The sequence below is a fragment of the Cavia porcellus genome, unplaced genomic scaffold, assembly GCF_034190915.1.
Source record: "Cavia porcellus strain 051 isolate PalLab524CR breed Dunkin Hartley unplaced genomic scaffold, mCavPor4.1 scaffold_26, whole genome shotgun sequence".
Taxonomy (NCBI): Eukaryota; Metazoa; Chordata; class Mammalia; order Rodentia; family Caviidae; genus Cavia; species Cavia porcellus.
The window spans coordinates 40,588,148-40,600,187 of NW_026947509.1; the positions used below are offsets into that span (position 1 = coordinate 40,588,148).

Here is a 12,040-nt window from a genome sequence, read left to right on the forward strand (position 1 = left end):
AAGTATTAAGGAGTCAATCTAACAAATGAGGTAAAAGACCTTTACATTGAAAACTATAGTACTCTGAAAAAGGAGACTGAAGAGGATATTAGAAAGTGGAGAGATATCCCATGCTCTTGGGTAGGAAGAGCCAATATAGTGAAAATGGCCATACTTCCAAAACTGTTATATAGATTCAATGCAATCCCAATCAAAATTCCAAAAGTATATCTCACAGAATTAGAGGAAAAAAATCCAAAAATTCATCTGGAACCAGAAGAGACCTAGACTAGTAAGGGCTTTCCTGGACAACAAAGAAGGGGGCATCACAATCTTTGACTTGAAATTATACTATAAAGTTACTGTGATAAAAACAGTGTGCTACTGGAAAAAAAAAAGAGAGACCCAGTGCTCATTTTGGCAGCACATATACTAAAATTGGAACGATACAGAGAAGATTAACATGGCCCTCTGCAAGGACGACACACAAATTCGTGAAGCGTTCCATATTTTTCATAAAGTTTTCACTCATTAATTGGAATGGCTTTATTCTGGGCTGTTTGATATTATTGCCTGTGATGATATGAACAGCTATTTTGAAGAAAACAAGACATCATAATAGCTAGTGCTGATTTAATATCATCTTGTTTTGAAGTCCCACCAAACTGTTGTTTTTCTGTCTCATTGGTTTTATCATGTTGTATCTTAGTGGATTTTATTATATGTGATAGTATAAACAAAAATTTTTATAGGCAAAGAGATAATATAGAAACCATTGTTCATTTTCCATTAGCTGGTTCTAAATACTCTGTAATACTTTCATCCTCTTGAATGGTTTCACACTGCCTTGATATGTTTGATGCCATGCTATACGAAGTTATACTCAAATATTCAAGGAAAGAGACACTATGGTAACTACTATTAAGTCGGGTTATCTTGTGGTGAAGCACTAGGTTGATGAAATTGTTATGCTTTGACCTGTATTGTTATGTCCTCTTTTATCTCAATCTCCCCCTTTTTTAAAAAAAAAACTTATTTATTTATTTATTATTATTATTTTTTAATTAAGGGAAAAACTTAAAAAATTAGCAGGATATATTATAGTAACTTTTTTTTATTTCCTATTAACTTGATTTGAAGCCCTGTATTGCTCCTTCCATCTTGTTTTGACCGATTTTACTCTGTTCTGTCCTGTTTGATAGTATCAAGTTTGAGGGTACAGGCAACTACTTTGAAGGCAATAAGATTCACTATGACACCCATTCTGATTTGACTATTATCTTTTTTTGAAGTCCTGTAATGTCTCCAATGTTTCAGTTTTATTGGTTTTGTACTGTACTGTTTTGCTCAATTTTATTATACCTGATGATATAGGCAATTTTTTTTAAGGTAGCAAGAGGCATTATGGTAACCATTGTTGATTACCTTGTATTCTGTTTTTGCAGCATGTATTATGTCCATCCTTTGTTTTGACTGACTGCTTTGTTTTGTCATATTTGGTTTTATTCTCTTCCAAAAAAAAGTAATAAGAATTATGGGAGTAATAAATCCAAAATGTGTAAATGTTGTTGTAAAAAAGAGAGGAAAAAAAGTGCTTTAGAGGATACAACTGCCAGTGTGTTTAGGTGTATAAGGTAGATGACCATATTACTAAGTTTTTGTTGGATCATTGAACACAACTATTTGCAGTCTCACTGTTTGAATGTCCACTTTGTATGCTTTAATCCTGTAACTTGACAACTATTTCTAAGATGACAATATGTAATCTATTAACTAGTGATTTCTTACTGTTTTTTTTGAAATTCTGTATTACTTGTACCCTTATACTTTTTCTCCTTTAAATAAAATAAAATAAAATAAAATAAAATAAAATAAAATAAAATAAAGAGACCCAGAGATCAACTGAATATGTTAGAAGATGCAGAAACAACCGCAGAAACACTAAGCCACTTTATCTTTGACAAAGGTGTCAAACATATTCACTGGAAGAAAGACAGCGTCTTTTAATAAATGGTGCTGGAAAAACTAGCTCTACACATGCCAAAGATTAAAACTGGACCCATATCTTTCACCGTGCACTAAGCTAAAAGCAGAAGGGATCAAAGATTTTAGTATCAAAACAGAAGCATTAAATCTGCTGAAATATAGAGTAGGTAAAACTCTTGAAGGCACTGATGTAGGTAAAGACCTTGTGAACAAAACATAGACTGCCCAGGGACTATGACAAAGAATCAACAACTGGGATCTCTCCCTACTGATAAGCTTTTGCATAGCAAGAGAAACCACCAATAGAGTGAAGAGACAACCCACAATGTAGGGGAAAATGTTTGCTGTTCCTCAAAGGATTACTATTGGGAACATACAAAGAACTCAAATGGGCATCTGAGATGAATACACACTTCTCAGATAAAGAAATAAAAATAGCAAGTAAATACATGAAAAAATGTTCAATATCACTAGTCATTCTAGAGATGCAAATTACAACACTGAGATTCCACCTCACCCTGGAAAAAATGGCTATTAGCAAGAAATCGACAAATGACAAATTCTAGAGAGTATATGGGGAAAAAGGAACCCTTTTCCACCTTCGGTGGGAATGCAGACTGGTGCAGTCACTCTGGAAATCAGTATGGAGATTCCTCAAAAAACTAGAACTAGCAGTTCCATGTGATCTGGCCATTTCCCTCCTGGGTATCTTCCCCCCAAAAAACAAAATATAGCACAGTTATATATGCACATCTATGTTTATAGCAGCACAGTTCATAATAGCCAAATCTTGGAAACAATTCAAGTGCCTATCAACTGATAAATGGAGAAATAAATGTGATTTTTTAATGCAATGGAAGATAGGATATGCTGAGACATTTCTAGAAAAATGAATGATCCTTGAATCCATACTCTTAAGTGAAATAAACTGGACACATTTGTAAATATTGCATTTTTTCCTCTGGTGTGAGAAGCCAAAAGTATAAATGAGGACCAAACTATATAATAGATATTGTGAAATATTAAAAAATTGTTCAAATGAGGAGGGGAACAAGGGAGAGAAAAAGAAGAAAAATAAGAAAAAATTTTTTTTAATTTTAAAAAATGAGAAAAACAGGAAAACATGGAAACTAAGCTTTTGTAAATGGGGAGAGGAGATGAGACTGAATGGATGGTAGGGGAATGGGAAAAAATAAAAGTTATGTTACACATAGGTACAAATTCTCCATGATGAATGTGATCACCAAGTACATCTAAAATGTACCAATAAAATCTGATTTTTAAAAAGGTTAGGGTTATGCTTCAGGATAAGATAGATTTAGATTGGGGGTTAGTGTTTGTGTTAAAGTTATGTTCTGATTTCCTCTTTGGATTCCTGGTCAGGGTTAGGATTACAATTAGGGTCAGGGTTAGGATTAGGGGAAAGACTCGAATTAGGTTTAGGATTAGGGTTTGGGTTTCTGTTATGATTCTTGTTATGGTTCATGTTGTTTTCCAACTTAGTTTTATATTCAGGGTTCCAGTTCGAATGAGGTTTGGGTTAGATTTCTGGTGTGTGTTCTGATTAGATTTAGGATTAAGGTTGGATTTCAGTTTTGGTCTAGGATTAGGGCTAGGTTTACGGTTACATTTAAGCTTTGGCTAGGGTTAGGCGCATGGTTCAGATTCGGATTAGGCTAGGGCTATGTTTTGGTTAGTTTTTTTTTTTTTTGAGCAGTATGGTTATTTTATTAACAATCAAGAGCGCTCTTTTTGTGTGAAGATACACTTGCAAGGTACTGTCTGCTGAGGGAATAACAGCACACAGGAGGAAGAGCTACATCAGTCTGGCATGTTTTCTTCCAAATTTACATTCAAAAGTGTCATTCCAGAAACACTGTTGTGGTCATATCTTTGCAATGACTATGACATGATTAAACTAAAAACTCCGGCTGCCTCTGTAAGATAAAGAGAATTCACACTCACAGCATGATGAGAAGGCATAGGTCACACTCACCTATTAGCAGGAGTACCAAGCCTGCTTTTTGCCTTCCTGTGTCTCTTTGCCAACCCAGCGGTTCAACTGTTTCTGCCTGATGGAGACGGCCTGAGGCAAAGCTACTGCAGGAGCCTGGTTCAGGGAGGGTGTGTTACCCTGAGTCCGGACACTTTTTAAAATCTATTCTTTCAATACAACCCTCTTTTAAGCTGAAAATTAATTTTCAGTCTGTGATTACCATCACCCAATACTCATCCTTATACTTACTTTCTCTTATAAAGCACGTGTTTTCAAAATCCAAATGAATAATGGAAACTATTAAAATTCCATGGCAATATAAATTCTGAGCAAGGGAAGGTTTTCTGATAAAATACTCTGATCACTGGATGTTTCAATTTTTCAAAAGTCAGATTTCATTCCATAGCTTCCCATACAGTTACAAAATTCTAAGAAGCCTCTCTGGATTCAGAAAGTGTCTTCTAACATAGATCCAAGCATTAATAAATATTATCCATTACATACTACTATCTAAATTTCAAATTCTAGTTCCCACATTACAAGTAGATAAAACATTATAAAAACAAAGAAACTTGATTTTCCTATGCTTAGTCAGGAGTAAAATTTAGCTCTTAGTTCCTAATTTAGTGTTTTATATGCTAAATTACACAGCTGCTTCAGCAGCTGGAACCTCATACAAACAAAATGGGCCAATATTATATTCTCACCAAAGAAATTTAATTGGATAACTTGTCAAGTATGAAATAATGTTAGAATATTTTGCACAACCAATCAAAAACTTTCAAATAAATACATTATAAAAATATCCCCGCAGACAAAATAAATAACATAAAAATTCAGCCTAACATTTATACAAAAGTTTAAAATTAAAGTGAGGACTACAATTCCATTTACAAATAACAAGTTACCCCAAAGAAGAGAAACTATAGTTTGAAGTCTAATTAAAAGTAGTACCTACTAGAGAGCAAAAACAGCAAAATATCATTGTAGATTCTTTGTGGTAGATGTCCACTAAATTTTAAACTTTCCTATATGACTGAAAAATTTCATGATAAAGCATTGCGTGAAGAAGTTGAGAGTAACATCTCTACCTTAGCAAACCTAGAACTTACACAATGTACTATCAGAAACTGGTCAGTTGCAACTGCCGCCTTTGTTTAATGTTACTACATGTTTCAAGTGTGCATTCCATGGTGTATTTAAGTGGGCCAAGGACAGGAGATGCATGAGTGACCAGAGCATCATTCCTGCTCCACAAACGCTTTATCTCCTCCTGGGCACCGGCATGGAAACAAACTAGTTAGTGTGGCTTTGGTGGCTTTCTAGGAGCAGGAATGAGCTCCATTCAGAGTTGCAAATTGCCAGAGCAGAGCTGCATTCCCTTCCTTCCTTTGTCTTACAGGCAGGGATAGCTAGCATCCTGCAGACAAAGGGTTCTGACAAAAGAGGAGCATGACATCTCCTATTCCACAAATACCTTTTTTCCAATCTTGAATTATTTTTCAGCTTTCTTGTATCGTGACCTCGGCCTTTGTAGACAGAGGTAGATAAGGAACTGCTACTCATAGGAGACATTTAGTCAAAGAGCTAGGCATCTTCTTTCAGGTGTCTGTCTTTGACTCAGCAACGTGAAAGCAGTACACTGGGCTACGGTCTGTGGAGATCTGCTCAGTCGGGTTTCAGGAGACCATCTTCCTGGATCCTGGGAGTCTGGAAGTGCTAGTTCCCTTTAAAGACACAGTGACAGCATCTAGGAGACTAGCTACAGGTTATAGTGTGAATCTGGGAATTTAAAAAGAGTATTTCGAAAGAAAAGATAAACTATCATTCCTTTTTCCTCAATACTTCTAAGTGAAATAGGCTCACACATCACAAAATACCTAATGACATTTTATATAAAACAATGAACAGAATTTTATTGAGGCAAGCCAAGAGCAGAGCTGTGTTTGTAACTGAATACGTGTAAAACAAATGTACTTCAAAGTCTTAATTTAGAAAATTCTAATAATTAAAAATGATATTTGGTCACTAGAGAATTGAGGAATCCCTGGAAAAGGGATGACAAACAATTGCTCCTCAGTAAGGAGAATGCACTCTAATTACATGAATAATTCATAAGCAGGTTCTCAGTTTGCCTGAGACTTACTGGCACAGAACTAGTACCCAAAAATGTAATTTATACTAGTCACAAAACTTAACTGCTGGAGATCACCCAAAATCACTATCAGCCATCATCAGGGTAACAAAATGCACCTTTCCTTCTAATTCTTTTTTTTTTTTTTTGGTGCTCAAAATAAAAGTTCAATTATATTTTAGGATAGCTGGGAACTGCTACTGCTGCAACAGACAAAGTATAGTAATAAACCAAACTGTAAGTCAGCATTCTGTCCTGTTTTCTAAGAGCAAAATGTATGAATTGCAACAAATGGTTGGTCAGCTCTGGAAATCCAGTAAACAACTCTTGGGAGATACAACACCGTTTCTCATTACCAGAAACTTTGAATAATCTTGTGTAAAACAGCCACAGGTAGATCCTCTCGCTTATCTATAAATACTCATACTAGTTGTGTGACCACCTGAAACTCGATTAATAGGCTCTTGTTTGGTTTGGGTCAAGGTTAGAGTTTAAGAGTTAATTTTATTATTAGCATTAGGGTGGGGGTAGGGGATAGGTAATGTTTACATTTAGAGTTAGGATTATTTTTAGGGTTAGGGTCAGGGTTTAGGGTTATGGTTAGAGCAGGTTTTAGGGTTAGGTGAAAGAGTTGCCGGCCCAGATGGAACACTGTAACCAGAAAAGGCTGCAGCTAAACTCCTCCCCCCCGCCCCCTATGGACTTGATTGTAACCCTATATCCCCATCCTTAAGAACCTGTGCGCCAATGGGATACCTATGCATCTCTAATGGCCTTAGGGTGCTGCCCTAAGCTTAGGTTATTTAGATTCCCCCACGCCACGTGTCAGAGAGAGCTCGCCAGATTCCAGCGGCCAGCGCCGGCCAGCGTGCCAGTCTCCACTCCCCGTGTTCCTGGAGAGACCACCGGCCCCGGGTGCAGAGATGCTGCACCCCGGGGCCGGCGGCGGGGGGCCCCCTCCCCGCATTCCCGGAATAAAGTCACCGCTGCCCACTACTTTCACGGCCGTCCACTCCGCTCCATTCCTCCCACGGACTTCCTTCTCTCTCCGCCTCTCCCTTCTCTCAGACCTAACAGATGGTGCCCTGTGACTCGGCGGCAGGTGAGAGGCTATAATTTTTTCCAGGTTTGTTTTATAGTCTCCTGCTGTTCAAACTTCTTCACTTCTACAGTCACAAATCCACAACCACTCTGGTGAGTAACTCCCCTGATAACTTTTAAAACAGGCTGTTTCTTTCCCAGCGTGCGCTCTTTCCTCCCTGTGTCCCCGACCCGCATGCCCTTCTTCCGGCTCCCGCTCACAGCCTCAGCGCCGCCGGTCCCACAGTCATGGGACGGCCTCCCGCGTGGCCCGAGAGGCCTAGTCACCCCAGGGGGGGGAGACCCGCGCCCGGCACCTCTCCCTCCCCCCCTCTAACCATGTTATAGCTCCCTTTCTTTCGCCGGCGCAGCGGCTCTGGGCGCGAGGGCCCTTTACAAAACTTTTAAAGCAGCTTTCTTTCCCAGCGCGGCTCCTCTCCCTCCCCGCCGCGCACCGCCTCTGCGCGCCGTCTCGGCGCCGCTGGTCCCACAGTCATGGGACGGTCTCCCGCATGACCCGCGAGGCCTAGTCACCCCAGGGGGGGCCCGCGCCCGGCGCCTCTCCTTCCCCCCTCCCACCACGTTTTAGCTCCCTTTATTTCGCCGGCGCAGCGGCTCGAGCCCTGGCCCTTCCCATTGATTGCCTCCACCCGCGCTTGGCTCCTCTCCCCTTTGTTTCCAACTTTACACCAGCCCATCCACCACTGCCGTTCTGCTGAGGTTAAATGAGACCATACAATAAGAGATTCACATAAAACTTCTTTAGATTTTAAACAGCTTTTTTTTCTTTTCGCTCTCACATCGCGTTCCAATTCTGTGGGCCCTGTGGCTTTGACCTCCAGCCCAGCCCATTTCCTGTTTCACCACCCGCGCAGCCGCATGGCGGCAGCGTCCCGCAGCGTCCCGCAGCATCCCTGCGCCATACCCCGCCCGCCATAGCCGCCCAAAAGCCGTGGCTTTCACAGCGCGCCCAGCTCTGGCGCGGCCGTGAGCCTTTCAAAACAAAGCCCACCTAACTTCACGCTGTGCCTCTCCCGCGGCCACAGCATACTACTCGCCCCGCCCCACGAGCGGGGCTCCGCATAGCAAGCAAGCCGTGCCTCTGACTGCCCCTGCCTGCCGCGGCCACCATCTCTGCTGCCCGCCTTGGCCGCCGCCCCGCCCCTCCGGGACGCGACCACCCTCTGTCGCCCGCCTCGGCCGTCGCCCCGCCCCTCCGGGGGACCGAACACGAGCCACAGCTCCCTTTGGCGCCAGGCGTCAACTGGGATCACCACTACTCTCCCTGCCCCATGCACGGGGCTCCGCGCAGCAAGCAAGCCGTGCCTCTGACTGCCCCTGCCGCCGCGGCCACCCCCTCTGTCGCCCGCCTCGGCCGTCACCCCGTCCCTCCGGGGGACCGAACGCGAGCCACAGCTCCCATTGGCGCCAGGCGTCAACTGGGATCACCACTCGGGGCCTCCAAGCCCCACCCCCTTACGCGGTCGCAGCGAAACCATGTCATTTCCCTGCGCCACTTAGCGTGTCACAGTAAGCCTCCGTTCTCTGCTTATGGTGTCCCGCGTTCGCCCTGCCCACTCTACACGGCCCGCCCCTTCGCGGTACCGGGCAACAGGCTGCCACTGCTGCCTCACGACAATCAAACGCACCAGGCGCGTGCCACAGATCTCAGTGTTTCAACCTGCCTTTAACACTACACGTTTCCAAAGTCTCACGGCCCTGCCCTGTCGGTGTCGCTCCCGGCCGGCAGGAAAAACACGCGACAGAATCTGACGGTGTGCAATCTTGCCTTTATTTGTCTCCGCGTGGGCCGCGCAAGGCCTCTGCTCTGCCACCAGCCCTTTCTCGCCGGTGGACTTTCTCTATCTCTCTCGTGCTTCTCTCTCGTAGCGGGAGAGGCACTCACTTTTATAGGGTAACAGTGGCCAATCAGTTCAAAGCGCGCGATGCGGGCTGACTGGCTAACATCAGTTGTTGCTAGGCAGACTATTCTATTGCGCGGGCTGCTTACGTCGCCAGGGCAATCAGGGGGCAGGAAGCAGGCGCCAACTTGGCTCACTCGATGGGAGGGGTAACTTAGCTCAGGCTTTGCTCTTTTCCACAGGCCTCACGTCCGCCAAGTAAGGCGACCGGGCTCGGCCGCGGCTCCCAACACTGCCCAAAATTTTTTTACAGTTCTGTTCCACTCGAGAGAGGCTATTTTTTTTCCCTTTTTTTTTTCTTACAGTTTTTCTACCATTTGTTCACTATTGCTGGCTACCTGATAATTTTACCAACCTGCCTGCCTTATAATCTTAAATGCTGATATTAAATTCCTACATACTTACTTAATTCTACTATAGTCCAAATCCCAAACAAAAAGGCAAAACTTGACCTTCAAACCTTATAGAGATCTTAATATGGTTTTTCATATTTTTAACACTTGTGACACTTGGAGTTCTGAGACAGGTAAACCTACACAAGGTGGAGCTGCCTGCCCCCTCCATGGACCACGTTCAAATGCAGCAGAAGATGCCCCATCCTGGCATTCTTTGAGACCTTACTCCAGGGCTACTGGACTGTCCTAGCCACCAGAGAGTGGGTAAGTCATCCTAAGTAATAGCCCTTACAGAAAATGTCGACACTGCCAGATTCGTCACTGACAGAAAATCGCTGCTGGAGGCTGAGGGGGTTCAGGGCAACAACAGCCCCCTTTAAGGTGTCCGTCTCAGATTCCAAGTCGCACTACAGTCTCAGGTAAGATATTCTCTATATTTGTGGACATAGAGGCCATATATACAGGATTCTTCCTGAGTATTCAGGTTGCTATATTAAATCAATCTCTATGACATGGTATTGATGGTCAACCTATGCCATTTACAAACAGGCCCATTTTTATACAGGTCCCAGTCCTAAATCATAAAATGCTTTTATTCCCTTTTAAACTGCCATTCTGGTTTCACATCACTCAGGCCCTAGATCTAACCATCCTTTTGATGCTCATCTCTGCCTTATGACTCACAGGTCGTCATGTTTTGGTGTCCAGTTTGATTCTTAATTTCTTACATTCTATTAATGATCATTTCTATAGCAGGAGTCCCTAACACGATTGCCTACAGACTCCAACATCATATATACCAGAGACAAGCCTTATCTACCTACCTTTTAACTTTTATGCTTTCATAGGGGGGAGTAAACACCTCTCATAACTTCACTCCTCCTAATCCCACGTTTATTTTTCAGAATTCTGCCTTGCCACCTCAACGTCACCCTGATAAAATACCATCTCAAAACCAAAGTCACCTTCCTATCTACCTCACCTGGGTCCTTAAATATAATAGTGCCATGTCTCCTAATAACATTATGTCTCTTTGTTTTTCCAGTCTGACACACGTACATTCACCAGTAAAGTTGTCCTGGCTAAAACACCTGGCATCAGTGTCTACCTGGAAATCAACCTTCATCCCGTCAAACTCCCCTAGACTCCCAATACAGCGCCCTCAGCCAGCAGGAAGTAGTTACAGAGAGAGATCTTTGCCCCTTTTCCTAATAACCAGAAGACGGGATATGAAAGAGTTGCCGGCCCAGATGGAACACTGTAACCAGAAAAGGCTGCAGCTAAACTCCTCCCCCCCGCCCCCTATGGACTTGATTGTAACCCTATATCCCCATCCTTAAGAACCTGTGCGCCAATGGGATACCTATGCATCTCTAATGGCCTTAGGGTGCTGCCCTAAGCTTAGGTTATTTAGATTCCCCCACGCCACGTGTCAGAGAGAGCTCGCCAGATTCCAGCGGCCAGCGCCGGCCAGCGTGCCAGTCTCCACTCCCCGTGTTCCTGGAGAGACCACCGGCCCCGGGTGCAGAGATGCTGCGCCCCGGGGCCGGCGGCGGGGGGCCCCCTCCCCGCATTCCCGGAATAAAGTCACCGCTGCCCACTACTTTCACGGCCGTCCACTCCGCTCCATTCCTCCCACGGACTTCCCTCTCTCTCCGCCTCTCCCTTCTCTCAGACCTAACAAGATTAACTTCATAGTGAAGGTCAAGTTTTGTATCAAGGCTTGGCTTATTGTTATGGTTAAGGTTTAGTTTTACAGACAAGGCTCATGCTTGTGTTAGGTTTCATGTTAGGTTTAGGGTTTAGGCTGAAGTTAGGGTAAGGTTAAGTTTGGATTCTGGTTTTGTTAGTAATCAGTTTCAGGTTAGGTTCAGACACAGGACTATATTTAGGTTTTGGATTTAGGTTTTATTGTTATGGATAAGGTTAGGTTTAGGATTTGGATTAGTGGGGTTAGAATTAGGTGTTTGGTTAGAATTAGGGTTATATTTAGCACTAGGCTTTGGTTAGGTTTAGGATTATGGTTTGAGTTAGGGTTAGTTTCAGTAATTAGAGTTTATTTTTGAGTGCTAGTTTGGACTAGCTTTTGGTTTAATTTTGGATTAGGGTTAGGTGAGCATGAAATTAACTTTAGGTTTAGGGTTAATGAAATATTTAGTGTAATTATTAAAGCTAGGAATTGAGATTAGTATTAGTGTTTGCATTATTATTCAGACTAGAGTTTCATTTTGAATTAGTGTGTGATTTAGTTTTAGGCCTAAATTTATATTTAGGATTAGTTTGATAGTGAGGTTTAAGGTTTTCATTTTGGTTAATGTTAATCTTTTCACTCAGATTCAGATTCACTTAAGAGTTGTGGTTAAGGTTTTGGATCAGGTTAGTGTTCCCTCTGGTGTTAGCTTAGGATCAGTTTTCAGAAAAAGGTGTGGATTGGATTGGAGGTTTGGTTTCACCTTTAAGTTAGGTTTAGAGTTAGGGCTTGCATTCAGGTTAGGGTTAGGATTAGTTTTTCCCATTCAGGTTAGAGTTAGACTTCAGGATTAGAGTT

The 12,040-nt window shown here is 42.7% G+C and overlaps 1 non-coding gene across 1 annotated transcript; it reads left to right on the forward strand.

The window, feature by feature from the left end:
- The first annotated feature begins 387 nt into the window (after window positions 1-387).
- On the forward strand, window positions 388-493 carry LOC111758188 (U6 spliceosomal RNA). Its single transcript, XR_002792412.1, has one exon. It is a non-coding gene; the product is annotated as a U6 spliceosomal RNA (small nuclear RNA).
- The last annotated feature ends 11,547 nt before the right edge of the window (window positions 494-12,040 follow it).